Here is a 24,649-nt window from a genome sequence, read left to right as displayed (position 1 = left end):
AACATTGTCATATACTTTCTGTTACCCTCTGAGATGCACAACGTGCTCTTCTGGTCAATTTTGTCTTCAATAAAAAACAAGAATTGTTAACTGGGGTTGGCTGAGTCTCCTGAGATTTAATTTTTCCCACCACAGATATTATTTTGTATAACCCATAAATGAAGGTAGAGTTAAGTGTCATGGTGGAAGAGATATTTCTTTGAGAATTTCTGACCCTTGAGGTTCCATGTGGTCATCCTTTTGTTAACACCATACTGAGGATAGCTTGAGGCAAAAATAATCTGCTCACAACTCCCCCGCACGACCCACCACTGGCCTATTTCCCTAACTTTGCGTCACTGTGAATCCTCAGCCCTCTACCCTTGCTTTTTATGTTCTCCAAAACAGAAAAAATGTTCTGAGCTTAATCGAAAGTCCATCTAATAATAATGAGTCCTGCAGCAGTCTGGTAAAGCACGCATATCAGACCCACTTAACCATAATGGTCCTACAAAGTAATGAAGACACAAGTGGTCCTTATTAGGGATCAAGCTGTGAACCAGAACTCATCTAACATTCTGATTGCTGAAGGAAATCAGTAATTGACAGAATGGCCATTGTTATTATTATTATTACTTTTTTTTTTTTTTTTTTTAGACATAGCTGCTAGGAGACTGCCCCCAGCCTCCTGGGGTACACCAGGTGTGCAGGGTGCGTGCTGCCCTTCCATTAAATCTTCAAATGGGGGCTCTAATAAATTTTGCATTGAAATAAGTAATGACCACATTTAACGACCAGTTTGTGTGAGTGTTAACAGCTTGTGAGCCAACAAACTGGTCATTAACAGGTGCTAACTTCTGCTTTCTGGTTTAAACAATCTATTCTCATCTTTCTCCTGTTTGTGTTAGGGACTTATGCAAATTCTGGCTGGTTTTTCATTTTCCTTGAGATAGGCAGCTCTTATTAATCACTTACATATCTCCCTGCTCACGGCTCCTCTTTCCCAGAATGGTCTCTTCTGGAGTTCATAGATGAATGCATTTAAAAAATATCTATTTTTTCTTCTGAAGGAATGAATGCATCCTGGCATAGTTTGGTTCCAGAATGAATTAGGCGAAAAGTCCTGGAGAAAAATTCAAAAAATGCAAATAGGTTGAAAATACCACAGGATTTGAGGCAGCATTATGTCTGCTGAAGGGACATGGTAAAGCTGATCATCTTTGTGCTAGAAATTAACAGACGGTTCTATGTGAAGAGTATGTGATTGACCTGCCTCAGTCCAGTATGTGTCTGTAATGGGGGCGGACCCTCCCAAGACATCCCCTCTCACAGTCTCCCTTGTTTTGGTATCTTTGTTTTTGGCAGATGATTAGCCACTAAAAAGGACATAATTTCCTCTCTCATGTGTTCTTGGGGGAATGGGGTGGGGAGAGAGTTTGGGTTGCATTAGCTCCCTGTAGACAGAAGAGAGGTCGGAAAACAAGAAGTCCAAGTTCTGTCCAGTGGGAACCCCCCTTTCTACGTGTGTGTATGGAGGCCTCACTGGATTATACACTGCTCTGCCTAATGCAGTGCTTCTGAAACGATTTGTGGCAAAGGGCTATTAAAAACAACAACAACAACAGTCCATTGCAGATTGATAATTTTTAATGCATAAAATATAATCTTTCAAAAGGACAGTTGGGTGTCCTGGCATCATCAAATTGTTGTACGTGTTTCTGACTAGTTTCTCTCACTTTCTGTACTTATCCTATCTTGGGAACAGAGAGTGGGCAACCAAGGTCAGTCATGGACCACATTTTGGGTAGCATGGCTTGCATGATTTTGAATCTTTCCTTTTTTTTTTATAGGTAGGAGGGTTGGTGGGAGAAAACTGTGTTTCAGCCACAATTTGCAATGATTATTTCCTTGGGATGACTTTATGGGGGAAGGGTGGGTCCTGACTGGATAGGTTTCTTAACTCCCTATATTTTTAGCACAATCTTCTATGATATTTGACCAACACGAAGGAAGCAGCTTAAACTAATTTTCCCTCCTGGGTATTCTATAGACCAGAGTGGCCAGACCACCTGTCTTGACTCATTTAAGCCCAGGAGCAGAGAGAAAGGCACTCTGGTCCAGCAATAGGGTTGGTGTTTGGGAAAGAAAGGTAAGAGTGGGCTGAGTCCTCTCACACATGGAAGTAATTCATAAAATGGGGTCTTTATAAGGTTCTGTGTTCTTTAGAAGTGTTAGAATTTTAAAACTTAGTATTATAAAACTCGTAAGGTTGTTGGCAACAATCTGTAAAATGGCATTTAAAGTCACATTTAAGTTTTGTTCTCAGATGCTATGAAATTTAATTGTATTAGTGACCTACAAGGTCCCATTTACTTCCTTGTTTATGGTTGTTTTCAGGTCATCACAGAATCTGAAATAAAAATGCACTGTTTAAAGTCAGGAGTGGGGTTCGGCCGTTTAATATATTTCTTTTAAAGGTCATTTACATATTGCTCATATTGAAAAGCGAAAACTATCAAAAAGTGAACATGTATTTTATGAAGACTTGGCATTGCTTAATGGTTGCCCGTAATTGTGTGAACATCAATTTTATATCAAAGGGTTTGTTGAATTTGAACTAAAAAAGCCCCTGTGTTCTAATTCTAGCGCTGTAGCTCTGAGTTCCTTCATCTCCCGGCTTATTGTCTTCTCATTAATATATTGGAGGCTCCACGAGTTCAGTTTATCTCTTCAGTTAACATTTATGGAACACTTACAATGTGAGGCAAGACGCTGGACATGGAGAAATCCAAAGGAAATAAAACATGTGCCCTGCCACTCCTGGCACATGCAGTGAAGCGGGGAAAAATGAGATGGGCCACACAGGTGGTCTGACATCCAAGAGAGGCACAGCCGCAGCGAGCTACCACGGGGATGCAGATGAGGAGATGCGGACTTCTGGGGCCTGGCCTGCAGTGGAGGTGAAGCTAGGAGGAGGGAGGGATGATATATTGGGCAGAAGTCAGCAAGTTTTCCTTTAAAGAGCCAGATAGTAAAGATTTTAGGCTCTCCATACCAGATGGTTTTGGCTGTAACAATTCAACTCTGTGGTTGTGATGTGGCTTGTGTTCCAATAAAATTTTTATTTACCAAAGCAGGTGGTGGGCCAGATTTAGCTTAAGATAGGGCGAAAGGTATTTCTAGGGAAATAAAAGAAGGAAGAACCTAGAAATATATATGGATCGGTTCTAAAGAAATTTGGGTGCTAAGCTGAGTAATCTAAACTTTTACTTGAAGGTAATGGAAAACAAAAAAATCACTGAATTGGTCGGGCCAGGCCAGGCTAAGTGGCAGGAAAAACAAAATGAAATGAAACGAAACGAAACGAAACAAAACTACTCCCAGAGTCTTTTCATACAATGGCTTACTTCTAGCACATACAAGATTTTAGGCAGTTGAGGCTGTTTTCCTAGGTGGTAACCAGCCATCCTCTCCATGGTAATGCAGTGACTCAGGCACTTCCATGTTGTGGCCCTGACATTCCAACACTTGGCTTGCTGGGTCACCACGGCAGGGAAAGAGAGCTTAGAAAACTCACACTTGTTCCTCAATGCCTGGGCCCAAAGGTGATACCCTCCCTTCCATTCTTGGTCCGGTAGCCAGAACTTGTGGCCTGGTTCTGTAACTGCAAGGAGGCTGGAGAAGAAAATCAGAACAGGGAAGCACTAGAAGTCTCTACCCCATTTTCTTGTAGGTTGAATGAAGCCAATGATGGTCTGGGAGGAGGGTGGCAGAGAAGTAACACGATCATAGTGTTGCCTTTGGAAGGTTAATCTAAAGGATGGCCTGGAGGAGGGAGAAGCAGGGAAAGCAGCTTAGGAAGTTACTGTAGAAGTCAACAAAGGACTGTACTAAGGTGGTTAGCAAAGGAAATGGGAAGGAAATGAAAGATGTGAGGGAATTAAGGTATGCTTGGGCATGAAGACAAAGAAATGGCTGAGTGAGAGGTGTTTCTTTGGATTATAGCTCAGGAATATGCTCAGGGAAGTCAGGAGGAAAGAATACGTCATAGAAGATAAAGAATTCAATTTTAGGGGGCGTGTTGGTTTCGGAATGCCGGGGTGGGCATTCAGGTAGAAGCTTCTGGCGGTTGGAAATTGGAATTGAGAGACTTTAATGTGGGAATCGATGCTGTAGGGGTAGAGATGTCACTAAATGACAAAAATAAAGAAATCAGGGGCAGCCGAGAGGGAAATGGGGACAACGAAGGAAGAAAAGGAGTTAACAGAAGAAGAGCAAGGCAGGGATGCTCTCCTTTCATAAGACCAAGGTGGGAAAGTCTCAAAAGGGAGCATGTTCAACACTGTCCACAACTGTAGAAGGGTGACAAGGCATGTTGACGCACATGGTTCCCTTGAGTCTCCTTTAGTGTTTCTTCACGTCTCTTGCTCAGCTTCAATATGGTTTTGGCTTCACCCACCTATACCGACAACTCTCTTGTGAAAACCACCTTCAGGCTACTGGAGCGACTCTGCTGGCGTGCTCAGAGAGGAGGAGGTGCCTGGAATTTACCTTCCTCTACCTCTCATTCTGAGCCTTCAGCCATGGCTGCCAGCTGGAGCGTATGAAAGCCCAGTTTCTTTGCCATAGGTCAGGACGACTCTAAGGGATAATTTACACTCTAGAGCTCCCCTGTGGGGCTTTGGTTGGCTTCCTCCCCTCCCTTCCCTGCTTCCCCCACTCCCTTGTTTCTTCTCCCAGGAGTATTGGCCAGTATTCACTGCCTTTAATAGATCACTTGCCTATGGATCCTCATTGCAGGGTCTATTTCTAGAACTAATTCCAGAATTGGATTTAGGATAGTTTGGTCTTGGGACAGCAGTCCTGTTGATGAAGCAACCACTGAGAGGTTATAATTGTTTGAGGAATGACCGGATGATGAGAAACCGACAGGGGACTCCAGTAGAAAACACTTCAGTGGAGAAGTAGGATGGTGAGAAGCTCAAGTGATAGAGTGCCAGGGTAATATGGTCAAATAAGGTTGCCTGTTTGGTTTTTAAACTAGTAGAAATCTGAGCGTATGGATGGTCAGAGGGGACGACGTAAGTGATGGAGAGAAGCTGAAAATACCAGAGCAAATGAGATGGGAGGTAGATAGAAGTAATGATGGTGGAAGTGGTAGGGAAAGTCCCCAGAACATAGCTCGGGGGATGAGCGTTCCGAAGGGGGCCGCATCGTGAGTCCTTTAACACAGATATGGGAGCAGAAGCAAGTCAGCCTAAGGTGGAGAGTAGCAAACGTGTAGTGAGAAGTCAGGCTGGGAGGACCTAGTGATGATGCAGTGTAGCCCCTTCAGTCTGCAGAGGTTCAGAGAGCTTAGCTCCCTCGGTGGGCAGAGTGGAGCTGGCCCCGGGCACCTCTCCTCGGGACCCTCGTACCTTTGTTGCTATCCCAAGCAGCCAGGACTTGCACAGGGAAGCCACCTAAGAGTGAAGACTTTGGACAGTGGAGGGGATGCTGATGAACACCCTCCTCCCCGGAGATCCCTGTGTGAGTGACACGGCAAGCACAGGGCAGAGCCTCAGTCTCTCTCCTACCGGGTCCTCCTGACTCACACCCTCAACGTGACAGCCTCTACAAAATGAGTTGTTGTGTGGAAAAACATCTCTCAGTTCGCACAGTCCAAACTGTGGATTTGGGAGAGGATAGACTCCCTGGGAGGAGGAACCGGGTCCTGGTTCCCAGGATGGTTTGCAAGTTGATTTCAAGGTGTGTGACTGTTTTAACGCCTTTAATACTGGCGTAAGCACCACTTAAACAAGCTCAACAAAGGTGGCCCAGGAAGCTTCCTGACTCTGGAAGGGGTGGAGGTCAAGCCAGCAAAGAGTTGGAAGGGGCCTTACAGGTTTGTTTTTTGTTTTTGTTTTGCTTTGTTTTTGGTAAGGGTCTGGAATTTAACTTAAGTCATTAGCTATTGGGTCTAAAAAGGGGCCTTTATTTTTGCAAGAGGATTTATGGCCTTTTATATGTTTATTTTTCCTTCACTATTAGGCCCCCAAGGAAGAAAGAACACAAGGGTCAGAGACTCCCTCTGTCCAGTAATAGGCCACGTCTCCCTATGTTTCCAAGCTCAAGGTGTTCCCTGGAACGAAGTGAGGGGAGAAGGACGGGCCTTCACTCACCTGTGAGTGACTTCCCCTTACTTCTCATGTAAGGGTTAGCCTTCCTACCCGCATTCTCACCCCATTCAACTTGACCCCACCCTGTCCACCCATGCCATTCACTGGCTCTCTTGCTCACATTTTCATGCCTTCCAGAGAGGGTCTGCGGGCACTCTGCTGGGTTTGTGAGAAATACAAAGTAGGATAAACTTCAGTGGTTGTCCCCAAAGTGTTTACCCGGTAGGTGGGGAGTCTTTTTCTATACCCACAGAGTTAAATAATTGCTCTCACTAAACCAATTCAAGATAGTTTTGAGAGTTATCAGTGGATTGTTAAGTACTCAAAGTTTAAGGATTCAGAAAGAGAGAGAGAGAGAAAGAGAGAGAGAGATCCCTGGCCTGGAGTAGGTGTTCTGCGAAGATTTCTTAGCGGAAGTGGGAGGACAACCAGGCCTGGGCATTTGGGCAGACTTTAGATGTGGAAAGTGAAAAGGGACTTGGGGGTGTTTCCCTTCATGCACGCCGTGTGTATGCATAATCTGCGATGGGCGTTTAAGCAGATTCGGTGCATAAAGGGGACATCGATCTGTTTTTGTTTCCAAGGCAAATGAACTTGTGTGGACAGCACGGGGGCTCATTAAATGCTTGGTGAATTGGAAGGCAGTTTCTATGAGCTTGGAATGCTGAGCCTGGCAACACTGAAGGTTCACTCCATCAATATTTAGTGAGGCACTCTGTGTTGCGGGGACTCCAGTAAGGAGCTGCTACAGGAGATGCAGGGTGAAAGAGGATGTCGCCCTGCCCTTGAGAACCATATGGTCAATGATGGACTCATTGGACACAAGCCCATGAGCAGGAATTTAACAGTTCAAGGCTCTTAAAGGATCAATACAAATAATTGGCATACTAAGGTTACCAGAGGCATTTGAGTAGATGGTGGTGGTGGTGGGGGGGGGAGCAGGAAGGAGTGTTGACTACAACGAGCATGACTTTCTTTCTTTTTTAAATCAAACTCATGTTTGTTGTTTTTTGGAAAAATTAAAAATAAAGCGAAGAAAATAAAGCTACATGAAAGGACACGTGAATGCCCACAGGAGAGTTTATATTGAAGCTAAACATCTTTAGTCTTTCATTTTGGTCAACTCTGCTTTCACCTGGCAAAGTGGAGTAGATAAGCATGGAGAAGTAACTCTTACACTTACTTCCAAAACTTATGCTGAATCATTAATTTTCTCTCCTTTCTCTCTAGTTTTATGTCAGAACTACTAATGTGCCGCCGTAAACCATCATTTTGAGTTTCCCCTCTTTTTTCGGCGTGTGGTCATTTGCCTGTGGAGGTGCTAATGAACAACGGAGTGGCAGGGGTACACCATGCAGGGATGGGGGAAAGGCCAAGGGACGCAGAAGGATTGTGGTAAATTTACATGATTGACCCCACATTTCCTAAATTAACAAGCGTTCGTCCACAGACAGTAAGATATTTCATTAATTGACGGATGGATCTTTGATCTCTCGTTTTAGGGATTGTCCCTTCTTGGCCTCAGACTCAACTCCTTCTTGACCGTACCCTGGCTGTGGATGAAAGTCTTTCTATGGTTGGGGAGAGAAATTTCACAGATAACCTAGAGGTAACCCAGCCGGAAAGCAAAGAGTTGACTGTGCCATACCTAATTGACAGTGGAGGGTAACCTCAGGTTACGTGCCTTTCGACTCAAGTTCCGTATTAGCTGTTTGCTTGGAAGGAGCAGATGTTTTGGCTCTGGTGGTCACTGCTCACCTCTGTCTGGGAGGTGCATCAATCACTTTAATTATAATGGAACGTGGGGCCAAGAACTGAAGGAGAAAAATCAACCCAATCCCAAGAACAATCTTTCTTGATGAATTCTCCCCTAAATCGAAACAATTCACTGGGTATCCCAGCTGGGGTTCATATGCTTTTGATTACTGTGGGCTATTTAGCTCTACAAAATGACAGGCTGCTTAATGGACTTTTAATGGTTATAGGTTTCTCTCTCTTTTTTTAATGAGCTTCACCAGTTTGTTACTAATGCCCTGTAGAAATTTGGCGAGGGGCCAGACTTGATGTTACACGTTTCTGGTTTCTAGGCGGCATACAAGGCATACATGCAACTATCATAGCTAGTGGGGAGGTATGTTGCCAACTATAGTAGGGTAAGGCCATTGGGGCAGGAAGAGCAGGAAAACTCAACAGAGTGCCCCGTCGTCCTACTAATAATGCCATCTTAGAGAAGATATGAAGTTACCTTGAGGGCTTCAAAGGCCTTGGGATCCCAGGTGGAAGGAGAGTTTTCCATGTTGGAAGCAGCCTTTGCCTTCCTCTGATTTCCACAGTGTTGGTGAAGGGTGTCCTTCATAGACTCAGTTGCATCCTGTCCACCAAAGGGCCTGTGAACATCCAAAGACCAGGGCTAGGTTTTGTCCCGCCATGTTTGTATCTGTAACACCTGGTTGCACGCTGGGGCCGCAGTAGATATCCAATTCATGTCTGATGAGCGAGAGGCTACAAGCAATTAGGAAGAGTGAGGAAGAAGGGCTTTTACTTGGGGGACACTCTCTGCTCTAAGCAAAAGCTTGAGGTCTGGGGTAGGAGAAGTATGAGAAATGAGGAAGAGTGAAGAGTGAAGAGTGACTAATAATAACAACTCCCATTCCTTGTCAGGCACCAAACATCGTGGTGAATGCTTTGTCTCTATCACCTCATTTAGTGCTTCCAGTGGTGTTAAATGGAGGGTAGAGGTGTGTGGCTGAATTTGGTTTAACAACCAACTTCGGGTGGTCTGAGAAGATGCCCAGATTTGTGGCATTCACTGATTTCTGTCGTAAATACTTCCACCTATGTTCTCATAGCCTATTCTAACCATTGCCTATTTCGAACACCCACGTGATGTCAGCCATCTGGCAAAATTTCAGAAAATGTAACACTTGGCTGTCGTGAGCTGGTGTAAGCCCACCACTAGAGGTAGGTATCACTATCCCATTTGACAGATGCTGCGGATACGATTAAGGAAGTAGATAGACCGCAGTCATGGAGAGACCAAGGGACAGAGTCCAGCTCCAGAATAATCCCAAAGACTAAGCTCTTACCCCCGGCACCGCACTCCTTTCCTGAGCCCACTCGGACACTATCGGAGTAGCCACAAACCTGGAAAGTGGGCTTTGTGGCTCCTGCTTCTCTAAAGCTCGCTCTGTGCTGCTCCTATAGATGACCTGCGATATGCCCTGTCGAACTCCCTTGGAGGTTTCTGGTTCCTGGGCCACCCCCTCCTCACTCACCCGCAGTCTCCTCGCTCACTCTGTGGAGGTTTTGCTCCTTACAGCCGTGTGGGGCTCTAGTCCTGTTGTAAGGTACTGCTGGTGGCGCCATCTCCTCATTTTATAGACAAAGCAGGGTGGGGGCCAGAAAGTTGAAATGGCTTATCTAATTACGCACAGCCCATCAGCGGCAGCCCTGGAAACGAAATCGAGATCCCTTGATTCCTAATCCAAGGCTCTTCCCTGGAAATGACTCTGCCTCCCATCTCTTAAAAATAATAAATGGGACTTGGAGTTTTAAAAAAAAAAAGTAGCCGGGTGGGGGGGGGGGGGTGGATTTTCCTGCCCCACTGCTGATATTCTTACTCACTGCTGGCTCCCATTTTGAAAGATTCAACTTGACTTCCCCCGATTCAGGGGCAATGAACCGAGAATTCAAGGACAGGCACCAGGAGCATGTTGTGAGGTGAATGCAGCAAACATGAAAGACATTCTTTGGGAGCTTTAGTGGATGGGAGGAAGGGGAGGGAGGAAATGTGGGGCTCCTTGCTGAAATACCCTCATGTTTCAGAGTCCCGAGATACTCCTAAATCACGCCCAGGTCATATGGTGCCTATACTTGTCTCTTGGCCTAGGGTGAAAACAGTTCACGTTGTAAAATTAACTTTCCACATTTGGCTGGCCCACGCGGGCCAGCTTTCTTTCAAAGTGAGTTTGCGAATGAATGAATGAATGTGTTGACTGGGTTACTGTTCTTAGGGGAGCCTTCTTTGCATCGGACTTGGAGAAGGATTAAAGCTGGTTTTGAAAAGTGTTGGTGCTCTCCCAAACACAGCATGCTGATAGAATTCTGGTTGCACTTTTATTTGCTATGGAACAAAATGCTCTAGTTTCATGGAAGAAATAGCCCAGCAGATGGTGTTTGGTGGATGGCATGAATGTAGCCTTGTAAATAAGCATTCAAAATAGACCAGCTTCCCCCCAAATTTACCATCTGCCCCTTACCCCATGAGGTCCACAGGTGGTAAAAGAAAGAAAGGAAATTGATGCTTTTAGTTGTTACTGTTACTATTTTGGTAACCCCAAATTATGGCATTCTTAAATTTGGTTATAAAAAATTTAGAGAACAATGCCTTCAATGTGATGGATTTTTTTCAGGGTTGACTGGCTTAAGAATAATTGCCTAAATGGCATTGCCCTGTTTATCTTCTTTTTCCAGGGTAGCTTTTGATGTGATCCTTTTTCTGCAGCTCTCATGGCTGAGAGTGTTCTGCATCCCCCGCCCCTGGTACCGGACAAGACTCTTAGATTCACTGTTGCTTCCGGTCTCCCCAAAGCAGGATAATCTAATGTGCGTAGGTTCTAGAATCATACATATCTGGGTTGGAACTTGTTCTTCATCTGTGGAGCAACAGACAAAGTTAATCTCTGTAAGTCTTAGTTTCCTCATCTGTAAAATGAGGGAACTAATGAGGTTAGTAGGAGAAGCACTCAGGGCTAGGTAGGCAGCGTTCAAAAAATGTCCATCGTTATCACTCGTGTCATCATCATCATCACCATCATCTCTGACTGTAATACACAGCTGTCCAAGTTGGGGAGTAAAAAGGAATTTTGGATATTGGTGATTTATTTCAGGGGTGGTAGGGAAGGGTGGTGGACCTCATCAGGCTGACGGCTTCCACTCTTTTTTTTTGCCCCAAAAGGAGATTCCCATAGGCCGCCAGCCAGAACATGACTCAGGATGGAATGCTTTGTGAGGCTTTTGGTGGGTTGGGTTGACTAGTGAGGCAGGGAAGATTTAAGTCAAGATTTTCTCACATGTAAATGGTGGATGATTCAATGGGACAGACTGAGCATTCGGATTAGGAATCTGAGGTCAGAATCTTTTAAAGACATGAGTCTATTTTTAACACCGGGGCCATGGGAATTCTTGATTGTTGATTCTCTCCCATTTCTGCAGAAATAGAAAGATTGGGTTTAACCTATAGGATTAGTTTGCTCCGATCTGGAGTTAGGATTTACAAGGAGGCTTGTTTTAGAAAAGCCTAACTTTTGAAATTTTTGTTGCAGCTTCAGTGATGCAGGCACCCAGGAACAAAGTGGTGAGGTAGACGCAGGGGCCAGAGAGGAAAATCTCTGGAGTGCATCTTTGAAGAGCTTCTCCCTGGGGCGCAGCTGTCTCTTTTTAGTGATTGTGCTTACGTTGAGAGAATGGGGATTTGTTGGGGCGCAGCTTCCCGAAAGGAGGAAGCACAGATGTCCTAAAGGAAACTTACAGCTCTTCAAAAAGGACTGAGGGAGATTTGACCTCACCTCTCTAGCATTTAGCTGGTTCTTTTCTCAGAAACTTTTGAGTGGCAGTTAGAATCGTGGAATTGGAGGAACACAAGGTATCACAGAACTTTTCCAGTTCCCATCTCCTTATGTTACAGATAAGGCAACTCCAAGTGACATCAGGTTTTTATCACCACCACCCCACCGAGGCCCCTGCCCCAAGATCCAGAAACCAAAGGTAGAAACTGTATTCTTGGTGGAAAAGGCCAGGGTTGTCCATTTATTTACTTATTTGTTTGTTTATTTATTTAGCTCCTTCTTATACTAAAAGTAGGTGTTTTTGAACTCACTGCATGCTGGTCAGTACACCATTATCTTAGGAAATATTAATCAAATATTAAGGCTAATATATATAAAGTTATGATGAATAAGACATGCACCTTGCTTTAAAGACCTTAATGTATTCAAGAAAGAACATTAGAGTTCAATGCAGTCAAGCTTACACATGTTGTGCTAGAGAGGGATAATTGAGAGACCCGGGCCAGGGGCCAGGGGCCGGCTTTAGTGTTGGCTTTCTGCCTCTTCCCTGACTGGGACAACTTGAATAAGTTACTTTGTATTTTTGAGCTTCTCTCCCAACAATTTTTGAACACTTATAATGATACCTGTCCTTCCTACTTCTGAATTTTGAGGCACAGATGAGATCTTAGAATTGACTGTAAACTGTGAAGTGTAGTGGAAACGGAAGGGATCCCACTCGGTAGGGCTCTACTCATAGAGCGAAGGATTAAAGCAATTTATCATTCCACTTACTGTCATCCTCATGATCATTATCTTCACTATTACCAACCAGGGGTTTTTATTAGATACCTCTCTGTATTTGGCAGTCTCCTCCTCTCCAGCACCCTACCAAACCAAACAGCCACTTTCATTCAGCAAGTTCAGGCAATTGGGACAAGCCAGGGTTTACGTCATCTGGTTAGGCGTTATGGTTGTCCACACTACTTTTTGTATTGGTACATGGCAACCTGTGTAGCTGTTTGGTTTTTCCCCTGAGACACACTGTATTCAACAGAGGGAACCGGTCAACTATTAACCCAAGGAGGGAGCTTAATTTCTTTTCCCCTATCAAGTCCACAGGTGCAGTGTTGACTGTGGTAGATGTTGGCGGTGATGTGGCCCAGGAACAATGTCCTTCGTATCAGGGAGTCTCATGGAGAGCTGGCACAAGTTGCAAATAATTGAATGAAACCATTAACTCCTGGGTCTAACAGAAGCCAGGAGTCTTGAGAGTAGTACTATAGCCCAGTGGTTATGATGCTTACTGTTTGGTTGTCAAGGCTGAAATAAACATTCCAAGCTGGGCCTGACTCTCCTTCAGAGATGTCTTCGCCCACTTCTGAAGCAACCTAAGGGTTGGGAAACTGCCCGAGCCTTAGGAAAACCTAAGGCAGCAGAGCTGGGAAATTAGAATATTCTCTGCCGCTCTTCCTCTTATGGGTGGGTTTGGTGATAGTGGGCCGGATCTGATATTCCTTTTAGTCTCCCTTCTTCTTTGTAACAGAAATTGGACTTTATTTGGGTGGCAATGTGTTCAGTCTCCCTTATAGCTAGAAGTGAGCAATTAGGTTAAGAAGAGGCCATTTGGTTGGCGGGGGGAGAGGGGGAGGGCACCTGAGTGTCTCCGTTGGTTAAGCATCCAACTCTTGGTTTCAGCTCAGGTCATGGTCTCATGGGTCATGGGATCAAGCCCCCACTTGGCTCTGTGCTCAGCGGGGAGCCTGCTTGAGGATTCTCTCTCTCTGGGTACCCACCCTGCCCCATGCACATGCTCTCTCTCTCGCTCTCAGATAAATAAATAAATCTTAAAAAAAAAAAAAAAAAGAAGACAAAGAAGAGGTTATTGGATAGGACTTCCAGGAAAGCTCCTTGAGAAGGGAACAGTAGTTGACCAGTATTTCCTTTTATTCTTCCTATTTTTCTTGCTCCGTGCCTGGATATAGCTGTGATTGCTGGCGCCTCTAATAGCCATTTTGACCACGAGGCAACCTTGAAGATGGAAACCACATGCTAAAGGTGATGGAACGTAAAGATAGTAGGAGGCTGACACCATGACTCTTCTATGGATCCTGGACTACTTCACTCTGGATTTCTTTCACACGAAGAGGAGAAAACCTTATGCCATCACTGCTAATTTGCAGGCCCTGCTACTAGCAGTCACATATAATTCCTAATGGATACAGATGACTTCCCCCACCCATGAGTAGTGCTCTTGTTTCTTTGCAGTTAGCTCCTGGAAATTCTGCCTATTGGTCCACACTGATTCACAAGCCCCTACAGGAGCAAAGTTGGACTCCGCTTCTGCTAATGAGCAGAGGAATCGCCTGTGAATACAATGCTGGGATTATAAGGTGCTGGCAGTCATGTCAGAATAATAAGGTCAGATGGAAAATCATCCTAGTAAATATCTTCAGTGAATATCCCGTCCCACCCTGGTGCCCTCCAGATACTGTAGCCTGGATCCACAGCTCATGTGGTGGCATTGCCATCACTTCCCCGGAGCCATCATTTCTGTCCGTGGGGAGGATGATGAGGGTCTTGGGTACCGCTCCAAAGTTTTCTCTGCGTATTCAGCAGGGGCCCTTGATTTGTTCTGACTTGTAACTGAAATCCTTGTTTGTTTGAGTTTCTTTTCCCTAGCAATTTCATGTATAATCTCAAAGATGTCGCTGTAGTTTGCTTTGCTAATCTCAACCTTTGGCTGAGTGACATGTCCTCGAAGAGGCTCAGAGACACGCGGACACTCCCTCGATGCACTGTGTCTCTCTATTATGGGATTTTCCTTTTGACTGTTTGCATGGGCCCCGTAGCGCGGCCCTCACCTTTCACATAGTTTTAAGTCTGAGTTTCAGGGGAAGATTTCAGAAAGATTTCTGTAATCCCCTAACTCGTTCTCATCACAGAGATAGTTCATTTTTCAGTGATATTTTGGTGCATTCCTAGAGCTAAAAAAATAAAAATAAAAAAAAAATCCCGGGAAAATTTAAGGCAGCAGAGCTGGGAAAGCAGAATATTTTCTGCTGGTTTTCTCTTACGGGTGGGTTTGGTGATTGTGGGCCAGATCTGAGTGTGTTTAGCTAAGGCAGCTGCTGGTACCATTTAAATCAAATTCAGAAGTTAGAATGACAACAGTGCCCACTATAAATGACTTCTGAGTAGTTTGTAGAAATGTGATGGCGAGCTTCATGGTCTGATCATATTTAGGGTCACATATTTCTCACGTAATCCCATATATCTCACGTATCCCAAATATCGTTTACATGGACGATTGATTAGGTGGGTGAGGTTGCCAGTTACGGGAGGGATTAAACAAATAGCTGCTGTCTAATGACTTGAAAACAATTCTGCAAGACTGTTATGGTAAAAGGAATTTCCTTCTCTTAGAGTTACTTGTAGTTAAACACACCTAGGGTAGGGCCAGGAGAAGGAAGGAGTTTGTGGAGAGAAAATATGTCCTTACTTCTGGGACTTTTTCTTAACATAATATGGACTTGACCCAAACTGAAGACTTTACTTCCATTTTGTTGAGACTTTAAACAAACTGAAACTTGCAGGGCAGCCCATAATCATATTTTTCCCACTTTTCTCTTCTTCTTCTTCTTCTTTTTTTTTTTTCCACTTTTCTCTTCTTTACCGGAGAGTCAGGTCTATGAATTGAATAAATGTACTTGAGGAAAAAAAAAATCAAGTCACACGGAAAAAAAAAATCACTAATACTATAGAATGAAACGTTTATTATTATTGTTTTTTTTACAAACCTCAGGTTATTCTGTAATATTACCAGTGTTCAATAGAAACAGGATGTGATTGTATATGTGTATATGACCATAAATTTTCTGGTAACCGCATTAAAAAGTATTATAAGAGATCGGTTATATTGACTTTAGTGTATCTTATTTAACAGAATATATCCCAAGAATGATCATTTCAGCGTGTGATCCGTGTGAAAAGTGTATGTGCTTTTACAGCAGATCTCAGTTGGGGCCAGAGTCACATTTTACGGGGTCGGAAGCCACAGGGGGTGATGGCCCCCGTATTGCACAGGGCAAGTCTAGGGGGTCGGGCTTGTAGCTGACTTACTCCGCTCCCTTGCCCGCCACGCAAACCGCTGCTGAAAGGACTGACTTTTGGATCATGAGCTTTTCATTCTCATATATTCTGCTCTGAGTCCTGTAATATCTCCTCAAATATTCTGGGAGGAGAGCTGGTCAGCTGAAAAGAGGAAGGAGGCCAGAGCTGCCGGAGACCCAGACTTTCTCGACAGCAGGGGAGACCTTCCTAGATTAGGGGGGCCATGGGTTCCATGTTTTCTTTATTTCTTTTTAAATAAATTTATTTTTTATTGGTGTTCAATTTGCCAACATATAGCATAATACCCAGTGCTCATCCCGTCAAGTGCCCCCCTCAGTGCCCATTCACCCCCACCCCCCGCCCACCTCCCCTTCCACCACCCCTAGTTCGTTTCCCAGAGTTAGGAGTCTCTCATGTCCTGTCTCCCTTTCTGATATTTCCCCCTCATTTTCTCTCCTTTCCCCTCTATTCCCTTTCACTATTTTTTATATTCCCCAAATGAATGAGACCATATAATGGTTGTCCATGTTTTCTGAAGGGAACCTACCCCCTGGCCAACAGGAAGGTCCAAGTCGTCCATTTTTGTTTATTTATTTATTTATTATTTTTTCAATTTTTAGCTGTAGGGGGAGCTCTTGTCCCTTCACTCTTGATAAATTCCAAGTCTGCTTCCAAGGCTGGCAGTTCGAGTTCTTTCACCTGGGTCTGTGGAGAGTTGGGTTTTGGCTCCACACCAGCAGTGCTTTCGCAATCTCCACACGTTACAGCTGCTGAAATGCTAGGACACCAGCCGGGTGGCGGCTTGAGTCTTGTGATTCCCAGGCAGTCCAGCGAAATGATAAACAAAAGTCTTTTGTGCAATATTAATAAGCTTTAAGCACTCCCCAGCCGAGCCCCTTGTCATCCAAGTAAGTCATGTGTATCAAAAGCCCTTATATGTGAAAGTTTGTTTTCATATCTGGCCAGCGTTGAATGGGAGCCCCCTTTGCCATGTTGTAAAACAAACATTTGTTTATTTTGTGAACAGTGCTGGCAGTATGATACAGGAACCGGGGGCTGAATGGACGGACCCTTTTCCAAGGAGGCGCCTTTGAAAACCTTTCTGCTGGACCATTCCAACTGTCAACTGATCTTGAGTTCTGTTTACATTAAGACAATAACAGTGTTTCCTAAATAAATAAGTCAGAGGCACCCATAGGCCTTAATGAAACCCCATAAATGGGTTGGGGGGGGGGTGGTGGGGATAGGGGAAAGGAGGTTTTGTGCTGTGGGGAAACAATGGCCAGTTCATCTTACCATGTATCCGAGGCCTGTGTTTTTAAGACAGAAGGGGGCCTTTGTGTTAATTGCACTGATAAAACTCTCCTGATAGAGCTTCCCCTGGAACGCGGGGACAAAAGATGTGACATTTCGCCCCGTGTGAATGCCACACTGCCAAACAGACATTTTCTAAAGCAGAGAAGTATTGGTCCCGGCACCCCCCCCCACCCCCAAAACTCCCCGCCTTAGCAGATCAGCTAACCTCTCCTGGTGTGCAGAGAAAATAAATAAAAACTGTAAGACTAAACCATCTGCTGTTGGGGGTGTCTGGCTTTTTTCTTGGTGGTTTGGAGCTTCCAGGAATCTATTTTGGTTTCTGACGGATCCAAGCAGTCTTCAGACACAATGGACACAGAGGCAGGCGCACAGAGTAGAGGAGCATGTGCTGACCAGGGAGTTCAGGTGTCAGCGGGTCTTCCTGGGAAGGAGGAATTTCAGCCAGTTACTGGAAATCACATTTCTGAGCAAAAGACATAATAGTCTAGGTGAAAACCGGAGGCTGAGGATGAGGAACCAGCAGGGCTCACTGCCTGCCTATCTAAAAAATATTTATAAAAAGTATGATGGTGTCGTGCAAAATCTCTAAAATAGACTTCCCCATACAAGTATTTTCAATTAAAAGGATTCCTTATTTGTTTTGTTCCGTGGATACGTAGCTTAACACTGGTTTAATCATAGCATTTGTATGATTTTGGAACTTGCTTTTTTGGACTTTCATTATCTCACATGCATTTTCTCCAAGTTACTACCTGACCTTTGTAATCACCACTTTCAGTGGATGTACAATCTACCAAGTGGATATATCATGATTTCTGTATTAGTTTTCTTGTTCTTGCATACTTAGAATGCTCGTGACTTTTCACTACTATAAATAATATTGCAATACGTATCTTCATACCATAAATGTTTTTCTTTTTTAGGGAAATATTAATTAGGATAATCCCCCAGGATCTTGGGTTCTGTTTACATGAACACAATGGCAGTGTTTCCTAAATAAATAAGTCAGAGGCACCCACAGGTCTCAATGAAACCCCGTAAATGGGTTGGGGGTTGAAGAAGGTTATGAATCCTTAAGGCTTTTAAACATATAATATTATATTGTGTCCCAGAAGGATTTTCTAAGTAAAGTAGTTCATTTTTCAGACTAATCACATTCTCGTTTTTACAGTGCTGCTTTATTTTCACCGTCCTTTCTCTTCTTATCTGCCAGGACAATCCCTCCATCTTCATGGGCTTCCTCAAACCCTCTCACATAAATCTTTCCTATTTCATCTCCCTTAAGGCTGGGATGTTGCCCCTTGGAGACCCTTAGATGAAGATGTTAAATGCAATTTATTTTCATCATTGTAGAGTGGAATGTTTCAACCTGTAATATATAAATTCCTAATCTAGGTTCAGATATACTTAATTTTAGGGTAATCTATAATCCATGTACGTCTCTTTACCCTCCAATAGCTTGAAGGTGTACTAACGGGGGTAGATACCTTTTGAGAAGTCTATCCAGTAGCTGGATCTATTAATTTATGAATTATCACCACACTAGGTCACATGACTGCCTTCTTCACCGCCCCCCTCCCCCCGGCCCCATGTTTGTTGGAACCACGTGTGGATGCTTGAACCAAAGTGAGCCATGTGCCACCACAGGACAGAGAAGTGAATGGGGGAACGATGTAGAGGAGAGAGGGAAAGGGAGAGAGACAATTCAGTAGATTCACAGAGAAAAACAGAGCTAGGAGTGAATATGAATTATTTTCTGGGTTCCTAATGATAATCACAGTTCTTAGTTCCAGGCTTTCCTCTAGTCTGGCTGCATATTCTTGGCTTTGAATTTGGAGAGACCCCCAATAAAAATTCTCATTATAATAAATTTCTCTCACCCTCTCTTTTTCTCCTTCTTCCTCCTGTATTTTGTGTTTATTTTTTGTATATGCCAACTTGGCCGCTGATTCACTTGTACCACAAATAAAACTGGAGATAGCAGTCCCTTGGTGATGTGCTAACCCAATAAAATAGCCTAATAGTAAAATAATGAGTTTGAACATTGGTGAAGGTTTCAGCTACACTTTGCTGCTGACGAGTGGGGCCGACAGGTTAAAACGTGGCTTAATTCCATTTATGATTCTGAAGCAATGGAATCCTTGAGGGAAATGTTTTTCCCCCAATAAGTTGAAATTATTGACACTGCAAAACCTAGTTTATCACAGTTGCTCAAAATGCTGGACAGTTTGGATGATCTTACGCAATGACTGATTCAAGGCTTTGGGCCACCATATATACAGATTGATCCAAAGGGCAAGATGTCTATAATAGTTCCTCCTGAAAACTTAGCTGAATACATGGGGCTAATTCTGGAAGCAGACAGCACAATTTTCAAGGAGGAAAAAAAAAAGGCAATTTAGTCTTCTTGATATAATTAAAAACTCAAGAAAACTTAAAGGCCTTGTCTCATACCTTCTCACCTATGTCTTGGGATTCTTTTTACCTCTAAAGACAGTATGATATAAATTAGAATCGTGTGTCTAGGGGACCCCTGGGTGGCTCAGCAGTTGAGCACCTGCCTTCAGCCCAGGGCCCCTGGAGACTCGGGATCGAGTCCCGCATCAGGCTACCTGCATGGAGCCTGCTTCTCCCTCTGCCTATGTCTCTGCCTCTTTCTGTGTCTCTCGTGAATAAATAAATACAATCTTTAAAAAAAAAAAAAATCTTGTGTCTAAAACCGACACCCTGCAAAGGATGTTTGGAAAAGCTAGCTGAACGCCTTGGGTTATTACTGATCTTCTATATTTTTTCCCTTTCTTGCTCTTATCTGTCTATGTATGTATGTATCTATCTGTATCTATTTATAGATCATGGAGCAAAAAGGGGAGCACGCGGGTGAGAGTGAGACAGCCTCCTTGCTACCCGAGGAAGCCTTCCGTACTGAGAAACAAAGAACACAAGCCTCAGTAATTGGGATAAATTGTAAATCATGCCCTCTCTTGACCCGTTGGGTGGCGGGGTTGTATTAAAGGATCTAACTGACCCTGGAAAAACATCCTTTCTCCTGGTCTGAAATGCTTCCCCCTTTAGAGCTTTGGAGATCCTGGAGCCTAGTGAGGGACTGACATTTCAGAAACTCCATGCAAATCTGTCCCTGCCAATGGAGTGTGTGTGTGTGTGTGTGTGTGTGCGTGTGTGTGTGTTTAAATTACAAACAATCGACTAGCCTTTTATGACTCTGATTGTACAATAAGGAGCAATGGGCAAAGCTATCAAATCATTTTAAATTGGCCTCTCAGTATTTTCCTGTTTGCTGACTAGATGGAGTTTATCAGTGGATTGACATATTTCCTAGCATATGTGACCTCAGGCAGTCATTCTCCATTTTTTTTTTCCCTGCCAGTGTTTTGTTCATTCATTTAATTAAAGTGTGACGAGTGCCCAGAAAATGCCTGGAACTGTGCTGGACATGATGATTGCTACTTAGGGCAGATCTGCTGCTGCTCCATGGATCCTCTCCTCTGCTCTGATGTGGTCAGGAGGCAGCAAGCCCAGCCAGTGTGAGCCAGGGAACCGAGGGGTCAGCAAACAGTGTACAGTGCCCGGCCTCAAGCAACATGCAGTCTTCTCAGTGAGATGAGGGACGTGCCTTTGCTCCCTCGGCAGTGGAAGTGGCCATAGGCCCCCTCCCCTGAGGAGGTGGCAGGGATGAGCAAAGACTGTCTACAGGCAGGACATCAACTGGCTGAAGCGGTGCCCCAGATAGTTGCTAAAAAGGGGTCTATGTCTTGAAGAACAGGCAAGGCTGAGGAATGGGCAAATGGGGGCTAGAGAGAGGACGGCTGGGGGAGGAGCAGTGTAACTACGCTGGAGAGACCTGAGCTGGGCACGGAGAGGTTGGCTTTGGGCAGCGATTGAAGAGCCTTGAATATACCGAGGGGCCTGGACTCCATCCCAAAGGCAGTGAGATGCCAACTTTTGACTAGTCCACAGACTTCCTTTGGACCTTTTTGACCCCATCCCTACAGGTTCCAAACATGGGCATCATCTTTTCTCTCCTCTTCCTTCAGATCAAGAGCTACTTTGACTCCCATCAGACTCTCAGTGTTGTGGTCTGAAAATAATGACCTTGAACTTTGGGGTAAAAGCCTGGTCAAGGGGAGGCCCAGAGCTTGGTATAGGGAGGTGTGGAATTAGTCGTTTGTCTGTGGTCTCAGGCTGGTTTCCCGGAACATCTCCCTCACAGAGAGGGACTGGAGAATGCATGCGTGTGCAGGGTGTTATGGGCGTGTGTGCGTGCGCGTGTGTGGCGGAAGCAGATTTCAAAGAATATCTGGCAGCCTGGTAGCAAGTTTGCCAGCAGGATTTATTGCTGGGGAGCCCAAGATGTTGAAACACAATGAAAGTGTTTTTTTTCCTCCAACCAACTTAGGGAGAGTTTTCTAGGAGAACATAGACATATACACATATACGTACACATGCACACACACGAAAGGTATCCAAGGAAACAAGAGATAATTTTTTCCCCCTAATCTTTATGAATGTATTTATTTTGGATTTTAGGACAGGTTTTTCATCTCCTTACATACATCTGTAAAGGATTTTTCTCCTTGAATTAATAGGTTGAGTCTATAGAACTCGGTTTTTTCCCTCCCCTGGATTATTTCTCTCTCCGTCCATGTATTGTTGACCTAGAGAGCACCTGTCTTCTCCATTTCAAGGGGCTGCATGGTGCCGTGGAAGGGAGACGGACTGGGGAGAGGCTGGAGCAAGCAGACCACACCAATGGGGGTAAAATACCGTCTTCCGAATTTGGGGCTGTTATCATAAAAGAATCTTGCGAATGGAGCCCCCGGGGTGTGCTTTCCCGCACTCCAGCTCCAGAGAGACGGATTAAGGCTATAACGCACCTGTTCAGGCGCACGTTGAACAGTATTTTATTTTACAGTTTGTCTCCAGGCCGAAGGGAGGTAGTGATTCTGTCTGAGGGCCTGGAGGTGGTGTGGCCGTCGGGGCTGGTTGGGGGAGCGTGTGTAGACAGCGGCCGACTGCAGAGGGCAGTGTGAGACCGCAGCCCGGCTGGTCCTGACAGGCCACCTGTGATGTTTCAAGATAAATTGTGTTAGGGGGGAAGCTGGTCTATTGGATTTACAGTAAATGTATGCTGGTTACCTTCGCCCCAAAGAGAGTCTTTCTAAGGTTTTCCCCCTCTTCCCCGATCTCAAGACATCAAGTATTGAGACTGGCTGAGCGACAACGTGTACTCTCTTCTCTTCAGGGGTGTGAATGTCTCTTGTAAATCCCTGTGATGACAACTGAGATGATATTTAGTGCCTTGCGATGCACTAAAATTTAACTGCAGTGGGTGCTAATGCAGCTCTGTGTGGGGAAAGACACTTCTTGAATAATCATAATACTAACAACCCAGATACCTTCTAAGTCTTTTCTGGAGCATTAGGAACTGTAGCAAGTGTGTTGAAGGAATCTTTTCCTCAAGAGCTGGCTCAGGATGCTCCGAAGGTGGGGCTTCCGGGAGGAGAGGGGAGACTGGTGGGTGTTGGAGAGAGTGGCTGGTCTGGCACAGAGCTTAAGGGTGTTCTTTAGGCTCAGACAGACTTGGGTTCAAACCTGCCTCTTGAATTTTCTCTACCGTAAAGTTGGGGGTAATCGTGGAAAAATTTAGCAAACTACTAAAGTTTCTATATTAAGGGAGATGACGCATATAAAATGCTTAGCACAGTGACCCGGGGTAGAGAGTATCTGGAACGTGACGTCATTACTGATGGAGCTTATCAGTGGATTGACATATTTCCTAGCATATGTTCAATTGGCAAATATTTATTGAGCACCTACTAGGGGATTTGACAGAGAGCGGCATCAACAGGAACTTACCCGTAGGGCTAGTGACAAAGAGGGACACGGAGACCTTATCACATCATGGCAGTAGTTGGGGGGAAGTATAGCTAAGTGATAAATAACATGGAGCCCGGTGTCTGGGTTTGATTCTAGTGCTTTTACTCATAGCAGTATGACCCCTGGGGAGGCTCATACCTTACCAGTACTTACCTCAGAGAGCCTTGCAAGGATGCCATGAGTTAATAGTCACAAAAGTATTAGAATGATGCCTGGCATGTGGTGTCAGCAATATGTAATTATTGATTATTACTGAGTTTGAGGACTTTTCGAAGGGAAAAGAGCAGGATTCTGTGCAAGTGTATCATAAAGTAAAAGAAGTTCCACAAAGGTGGAGAATGAATCCCAAAATAAATTAGTGGGAAAGGGGGATAACAAGCAGATTTACAAGCTTTCTTATGGAATAATCTCCAGAAGAGATATTAGAGAATCTAATATCTAGAATCTAGATAATCTTATCTAATTTCTAAGAATCATCTTATCTAATATCTAAGAATCTCCACGGCCCATAATGAAGGCTAGAACGTGATGGGCTGTACCGGTACACACGGCATGCCCCCATTTATGTAAAAAAAAAAAATTTTTTTTTTTAATCTATCAAGTGTGTATGTATCCATCCATCCATTCATCCATCCATCTATGTTTTTACTCATAACTATTTTAGATAGGATGCACCAAGAGATTGCTAACGGCATTTCCTTGTGGGATAGTCAGAAATTATAATGGGAAGAAGACTTCCTTTTGGACTGTTTGAAATTTATGAGTATCAATTATTTCTTAGGTTAAAAAAAAAGAAAGAAAGAAGCTAGAAAAATAACCATGTGAGATATGTATCTTTTCAGGCCAAAAGACAAATTGTAAATGAGGACTAGTCAGTCATAGGTGGCAGGTATGGAGGCCACGCTGCCAGGGCGTCTGGGAGTGAGAGACAGCCTTCTTCCACTTAGGAATCTCAGATCTAATCATCAGTCCGTAGCCTGTTCCTAAGGCACAGCTTTTCCTCATATCTTCACATGTTTCTCAAGCCACCCTCTGACCTCTTGGACTCTTTTCGCTTATCACGCTGTTCCACAACACCCACTTTACGCTGGTTTTCCTGTCTCTTTTCCTTTTTGAACTAAAATAGAGATAGTTTACAATGAGACCTCTGGACCTTAAACCACTTTAGTCAGGAAGCAGGCCAAGAATATTATTTAGGTACAAATATAGGGCATTTCTCATGGGAAAAAAAGTGACCCAGGAGGCTAATCAAGAGCCCAGCGTGTAGAGCCAAGATCTGTAGAGAAACTTTCCCTGGGAACAGTCCTAATCACTGGTACTAATCCTATTGCCTTGTGCCCGACTGCATTTCAGAACTGCTGTGGACCAGGGATGGCGCTATGCCTTGTATTCTCATGCTTTTTGAGCAGGAGTGTCTGTTTGGTTATCCTAACTGGGTTTCACCCTTGCGCATAGGGTGTACGGCGTGTTGAGTATTTTAGAGGCAGATGATTTTTCTCTTTAGCTCCCAGGTGTTCAAAGGCAACAGGAAGTGTACCAGACAATGGTACTTGAGGAAGCCTCATCCATAGCTAGGCCTTGGTCTAAATGATTAGATACTGGGAGGGCCTGAGCCTGTGTCTCGTATTGTAAGGGGATGAG

Source organism: Vulpes vulpes, chromosome 16 (assembly GCF_048418805.1).
Source record: "Vulpes vulpes isolate BD-2025 chromosome 16, VulVul3, whole genome shotgun sequence".
NCBI classification, from domain to species: domain Eukaryota; kingdom Metazoa; phylum Chordata; class Mammalia; order Carnivora; family Canidae; genus Vulpes; species Vulpes vulpes.
Note: the sequence above shows the minus strand (reverse complement) of the source record.